Source organism: Elephantulus edwardii, unplaced genomic scaffold (assembly GCF_000299155.1).
Source record: "Elephantulus edwardii isolate Elephantulus edwardi_28Jun2011 unplaced genomic scaffold, EleEdw1.0 scaffold00015, whole genome shotgun sequence".
Taxonomy (NCBI): domain Eukaryota; kingdom Metazoa; phylum Chordata; class Mammalia; order Macroscelidea; family Macroscelididae; genus Elephantulus; species Elephantulus edwardii.
The window spans coordinates 4,377,712-4,384,772 of NW_006399765.1; positions in this window are offsets into that span (position 1 = coordinate 4,377,712).

Below are 7,061 nucleotides of genomic sequence, written 5' to 3' on the forward strand. Positions count from 1 at the left end.
AAAAGAAAAAAAATCCCTTTTGTCTCTTCATTTCCATATGGATTTTAAAACCAATTCAAGTTCTATGATAAAACTGACAGATTTTCATTGGGGTGGGAGGTTTTCCCCTGAACTTCTAATATCTTTGTAACATCATATTGTCCCATCCATTGACAAGGTTTACATCAGAAAACCAAACCACTGTCATGCAATTAATTCTAACCCATAGAGACTTTATATAACTTTTGCTCTCTAAGGTCCCTAGTATTGTAAACAGGAAGCTCTGGTGGCTTGGTGGTAAGGAATTGCAACAACAGGTACTTGGTTCTATCAGCTGCTCCATGGGAGAAAGATGAGCAATCTCCTCCGGGGGAATTTACTACCTCTGAAAACTCACTGGAGGGTCAGCTATGGAATGGTTCTGATTCTCTGGTACACAACAACATTGTAAATATGAAAAGCAGACTGCCACATCTTTCTCCTGAAGAGCAGCTGGTGGATTCAACCCACTGTCTTTTTTTGGTCAGCAGGCAAGCTCTTTGTGACAACAGACTTCCTTACAAAACTTACTGCTGCTTTGTGTCCTTTAGTTGAAACCAACTTAGCTGACCCTCCAGGGGATTTTCAGAGGCACTAATTTGCATCAGAGAAGACTGCCCATTCCTTGAGGGTATAAGCCTTATTAGACTTAATAAAACTTGTAATTTTTACAGCTCTTAAGCGTGGTGGTACAATGATTAACTGCTAGGCTGCTAGCTAATAAAAAAGACGGAATACACTCAAAATTTTGTTCACAGAATCCTCCAGAATAGCAACTTGAGACTTCAATTTGTTCTTCAGTTCTTTCAACTTGAGTAATGTTGAGCATTCTATCCTTGTTTTCTAACTACAGATCTCTTTGTATTTCATTATAATACTTTGTCTTCTCAAGATGCCCTTTGAAATCTTCTGTTCAGCTTTCCTACTCCATCAGTTCTTCTATTTGCTTTGTTTTCAGGTGCCACTGAGTTGAGTACAAGTTGTAGCGACCCCGTGAAAAACAGATCTGAACTCTGTCCTATACTGTGTCATCCCTCATTCTCTGACACACTCTAGCCTATTGCTGCAGCCATTGTGTTAATCCATCTGGTTGAGGGTCTTCCTTTCCTTTGTTGTCCCTCCACCTTTCCAAGAATGATGTCCTCCTTCAAGAACAGCCTCTTCTAGCAACATGCCCAAAGTTTGAGAGAAGCTTCGCCATCCTTGCCTCCAAAGAGCACTCTGCATGCACAATCTCCAAGACATAGCTGTTTGGTTTTTTTGGCTGTCCAAAATGAGATATACTCTTCGCCAACAAATCAAAGGCTGATTCTTTTGTCATCTTTATTAACTGTCCAGCTCTCAGCAGCACAGCAGGTGATTGAAAAATCCATGGCCTGAATTAGGTACTCCTTAGTCCGCAAACTAACATAATCGCTCCTCAATTTGTAGAGGCCCCTGATTGTGCTTTCCCAGTACAAATATGTCTCCTGATCTCCTGACTACTGGTACCAAGGGTATTGATTGTGGATCCAAGTAAGATGAACTCATTGACAATTTCAATCTTTTCTCCATCTATCATGAGGTCACCTATCAGTCCAGTGGCTAGGAATTTTGTTTTTTTTGATGTTGAGATGCAATCCATATTGACGTGCTGGTCTTTGATCTTCTGCAGCAAGTGCTTCGAGTCCTCCTCACTTTCAGCAAGTGAGTTTGTTTTAGAGCAAGTTTCAGAATCTCTTCTGACATCCATTTTGGTCTTTTCTTTCCTGTCTATTTGGTGACCTATTATTTTCTTTATGAATGATGTTCTTTATGTCATTCCACAACTTGTCTAGTCTTTAATCATTAGTGTTCAATACATCAAATCCATTCTTGAGATGATCTCCAAATTCAGGTGGGAAATACTCAAGGTTGTATTTTGGTTCTTGTGAACTCATTTTAATTTCCTTCAGCTTCAACTTGAACTTTCACATGAGTAACTGATGGTCTCTTCCATAGTCAGATGCTTGCTTTGTTCCTTCTGATGATATTGAGCCTCTTGCCACAAATGTAGTTGATTTGATTCTTGTATATTCTATCTGGGGAGGTCTATGTTTATAGTCACCATTAGTTTTTTTTAAAAACGGTATTTGCGCTCTGGTGGCCTAGTGGCAAGAAGCTGCACTGCAATCCCAGAGGCACACGGTTCGAATCCACCAGATGCTCTGCCGGGAAAGGAGGGACAATCTCCTCCTGTACCAGTCAGATCTGATTTGACGGTACACACACACACACACAAATAATAAAAAAATAATAAATTAAAAAAAATATTTCTTAAAAATGGTACTTGTAATGAATAATGTACTGGTTATATAAAATTCTATCATATAATCTCTGGCATTGTTTCAATCACCAAATCAGTATTTCCAATCCCTAATCCTTTGTCTCCAACTTTTGCATTCCAATCACTAGTAATCATCAATGTATTTTATTGCATTGTTTTATCATCTTCAAACTGAGGCAGATGATATAAAGCTCAATTTCTTTATATTTGGCTTTCATAGTGGGTGAATTTGACTAAGTTATATTAATGTGTCTTTGTTGCATGTATATGGTTAGTATCCTCTGCAGAGGGCCTCAGTCACACTCTTGTTTTGAAGTTTGGTATGGATGGACATGATGACCTGGCCCCTGTACTCCAGTGTTTTCCCAAGGCACCTTGTATACCTGTCTGGAGTCTAACTGAGGAAAATAGGTCAAAAGCATCAATGAGAGTGCAACAAAAAGCTGTCCCCAAGGTCCCGTAGGGCAAACCATACATGCAGCTGGCTGCATACACTGCCAAGGAGGCTGCTGTTTACCGCCATTGCCCACTGGCCCCCAGAGAAAAGGAGGACTGTTGGCTTAGTTAGCTGCAGGAGTGGATAATATCCTTGATGTCAGCTCACAGCACATATACATACCTAAGCTGATGTCCAGTGCAAGGGCCAGGGACCCAAGACAGGAGGGGGTGGGTAGGTGGCTTAGCTCAGCTGACTTCCTTGGTACCAGTGCCAGGCACAAGACTCAAGGGTCCAAATGTGGCAGCAAGATCAGAGTATACTCATCAAGAACCTGCATTATGCAGATGACACAACCTTGGTTGCTGACAGTGAAGAGGACTTGAAGCATCTGCTGCAGAAAAATCAAAGACTTCATTTTTCAATATAAATTCCATCTTAACATCAAGAAGACAAAAATCCTCACCCGCGTGCCAGTCAATAGGTAACATCATGATAGATGTAGAGAAGACTGAAGTTGTCAACAATTTCACCTCATTCAAATACACAATCAACACCCTTTGTACTAACAGCCAAGAAATCACAAAAAGTATTAAATTGAGTAAATCTGCAGTCAAGGATCTCAAGGTTTTAAAGAGCTAATGTCAGTTTAATGACAGAGGTACATCTGATTCAGTCCATGGTCTTTTCAATAATTTGTTATGAATTCCAAAGTTGAACAATGACTAAACATGACAGAAATTGGTGCCTTTGAGTTGTGGTGCTGGAGAAGAGTACTGAATATGCTACGGACTGCCAAAAGAACAATCATAGTTTTGGAAAAAGTGCAACCAGGGTGCTTCTTAGGGGCAAGAATGGTGAAGCTCTGTTCACATATTTTAGGGATGTTGTAAGGACAAGGACATGTTTGGAAAGGTGGAGAAAGGGTCAGCAAAAGAAAGGAAGATCTTCACCCTGAAACCCACAGCGTCCCTTTTCAGCAGGAAGTAGCTAAGAGAATACGCCATCCCCTTTTCCTTATGAGTCAGGGTGAAGTCTCTCTCAGGGAGGAGTGATAGGGAATGGCAAGGGACACACTGACAAAGGAGATTAATCAGAACTGGCTTCGACAAGCACCGTAGCAATTGGACAATTAAAACAGACATGGGGGGGGGAGGAGAACAAATTGGGGATGAGGGTGGAGAAAACAGTGCAACAATGAATGAATGAAAACCCGAAATCTCTAATAAAATTTAATAAATTAAAAAAAAAGGAAGATCTTCAACAAGACGGATTGACACAGTGACATTAACAAGGGGCCAAGTATATCAGAGATGATGAGGATGGCACAGTATAGGGAGGTTCAGGTTCATTGTTCATAAAATCGTTGTCAATTATAGTTGACTTACTAGCACCTAAACAACAATTTTGCGGAGGGATTTCTTTCTTGGTCATAAGTTTTGAGTGCCTTCCGATTTGAGACGTTCATCTTCCTGCACTATAACAGAAAATGTTGTATTACTTAAGAAGTTTCCACTGGACAATTTTTTCAAAAGTAAACTGGGATTCCTGCTTTCTAGTCTATTTTAGCCACCCATTGTCTGTCTGTTGGATGTACTTGTTGGCTCGGTGATGCAGTGATGCTAGAAGCTATACCACCAGTCTTCCAAACACCAACAGTGTCACTCCTGGTGGACAAGATGCAGCAAGGCTTCTAGACTAAAACCATAAAGATTATAACCTAGAAAACCCTATGACACTCGTCCACTCAGCCTGGGGGGGGGGTGTCGCTGAATTTAAAATGACCGCACAGCAACTTAGCAACAACATAAACGGTTTCAGGTTTATATTTTTAACTTTATAGTCTTTGCTGCTATTATAAAGGGAAATATTTTCGTTATTATTTTTCTTGTTGCTATTTTTCCCCCTAATTCGTGATATTAATTAAAACCCCAGTAAACCAGTTGCCACCCAGGCGATTCTGAGTCACCTCCCACCTTCACTTTAAGTGATTTTAGACTTAACTGCTCTGAGCCCTTGTTTTTTACCTTCCACAGTATGGTCATAGTAAGGGCAGGGAAGTAATTGGGATTCAATGGGAACGATGCGAAGCGGAGAATGGATGGTTAGAGACTCCTTCCTCCAGGATTGGGAGGGAAGCTGGAGGTTTGTCTAGGTTGCACACATATTAAAACGAAGTGGATTCCTATGTCCAGTCAAGGTATAAAGGACCATAAGGAGAATAATAAAAATAGCATCCTTCCGTTACAGTTTTGGAGAGGTCGAGCATTCCCGCCGCTTCTTACCTCTTACTTCGGCTCTACGTCTCGCTGATAGTTTGGCGCAGAGGATTGTGGTCGTTGTAGTTCTTTCCTTGTAAGTGCTTTTATTGGCTCACGCTAGCGCGGCCATTACATTTCCCAGAAGCCTCTAGGACCCGCTGGTTTGCCCTGAGTTCCGGTGTCGTCGTGCTCACTGGGGCCAATTAGAAGGCTGTGCCATTATGGGCCAGGCGCTCTGATTGGTCCATTTGACTGGAGAGCCGTGGTTCAAATCTTCAACGGTGCTGAATGAACCAGGCCGCTGGTCTTGCTGGTATTTTCTTGTCCTATCGCGGGGAAGGCGAGGTGAGTGATGTGACATAAAGAGGCAGCAGTTGGGGCGCGAGGTCCCCTTCTCCCAGATTCTGGAAGTCGTTTCTTAACTCTTGGTGGTGTCCGCGCCGGGGGGCCTGGTTTACCGAGCCGGTTGCTTTGTGTGGGCGCCGCCCAAATCAGGAGTTATGGGAGCCAGGGTGTCAGACCTTCCTTCTCTTCATATGGTTTCCCATGAAGCAAAAAACGTACCAGACTGAGTACTGCTTGAGTCAAGTGTAATATTCTGTGTCTGGAGGGAGAGGAAGGCGAGCAGCTTAAAATGGGGGAGAAAGTAGAGAGTTGGGGAACAACTATAGACAATTATCGTTGTCACTGTGCTAACTTTAAGCATTTACTTGACCAAGCGCTCTGCCTGCTTTTTCTCCTTTAATTTTCGCGCAGAGTGTAACAAGTTGGCGTCATTCTTAATCCCGTATGATGCCAGAGGAAACAGATTCTTAATCCAGATAAATTTCTGTAAATGGATGAAATAGTAGTCATCCACTCTTAGAAAATGTAACATTTGGTGGAGGAATAGAAATGTTACAAACGACTTCATTTCCAATCTGTCGTGGAAGATACGAAAGAAAGAGAAATGGGGTGCAACAAATATGATTGACAGGGACTTCAATTACAGTGGGAGACGTCTTTTTACCTGAAACTTTAAACTCGCTTTGTTTTGTCTGCATTTGCCCAGCCCCCTTTTTGCATTGACGCAGTTCCTGTGACATTTATAAGAGCAACAGCCCCAGGGAGTCTTCTAGCTTCAACTGGTCCAGTAAGTCCAGACTTTAAGGTTTATTTGTGTTCTGTTTGTTGTTTTTCTCCTGCTCTGTCAAGGTCTTACCAGTCATGAACTGACTGCTATTTTCTTGACATCTTGTTCTTGTTATGTACAGTTTTCATATGGTTTAGTATCAGGACTTTTTGGTCCTGCTGATTTGATGGCCAGAAGGATTTTTGACTCCCTGATTTTTGGTTTGAATTCACCTTGAGTTTAATCTTGACATTATATCCGCTATCTTTGAATGTCACTTATCCGATGTTTAAACAGTAGGACTGTTTGCTGCTACAACAAGGATATTCTAATAAGTGACTTCAAGAGTATCACACTCGCTTGTCTGTCCACTCCCACAGCAAATTTGAGTACCTTTGGTTTGGTTAGAGTAATACTCTTTTGATTCACTTATTAACTATTTAATTTTATTTTATTTTTTTCTCTGTGTGTGTACCGTCAAATTGGATCTGACTGGTACAGGAGGAGATGGCTCCTCTTTCTCCGCCAGAGCATCTGGTGGATTTGAACCACATATCTGTAGGATTGCACTGCAGCTTCTTGCCATTAGGCCACCAGAGCTCCCCCACTTATTAACTTTTGAGGGCATACTGTGTGCTTTGGATTGGCATTAGGTACTTTGGGATAAGTACTTTTTGGGGGCTTTTGGCATAGATACTTTGGGGAAATTAAAAGATGAGTTGTGTGCCTGATCCAGGCTATAGTCTTTGCAATTAGTTGTTATGCATCAAAGAGCTGGACAATGACTAGAGATGATAGAAGGAGAATTGATGCCTTTGAGCTGTGGTGCTTGAAAAGAGTACTGAATATTTAAAATAACTATGAGATATCATCTCACCCCAGTCAAAATAGCAAAATTTAACAGAACAGCAAACAATAAATGCTGGTGAG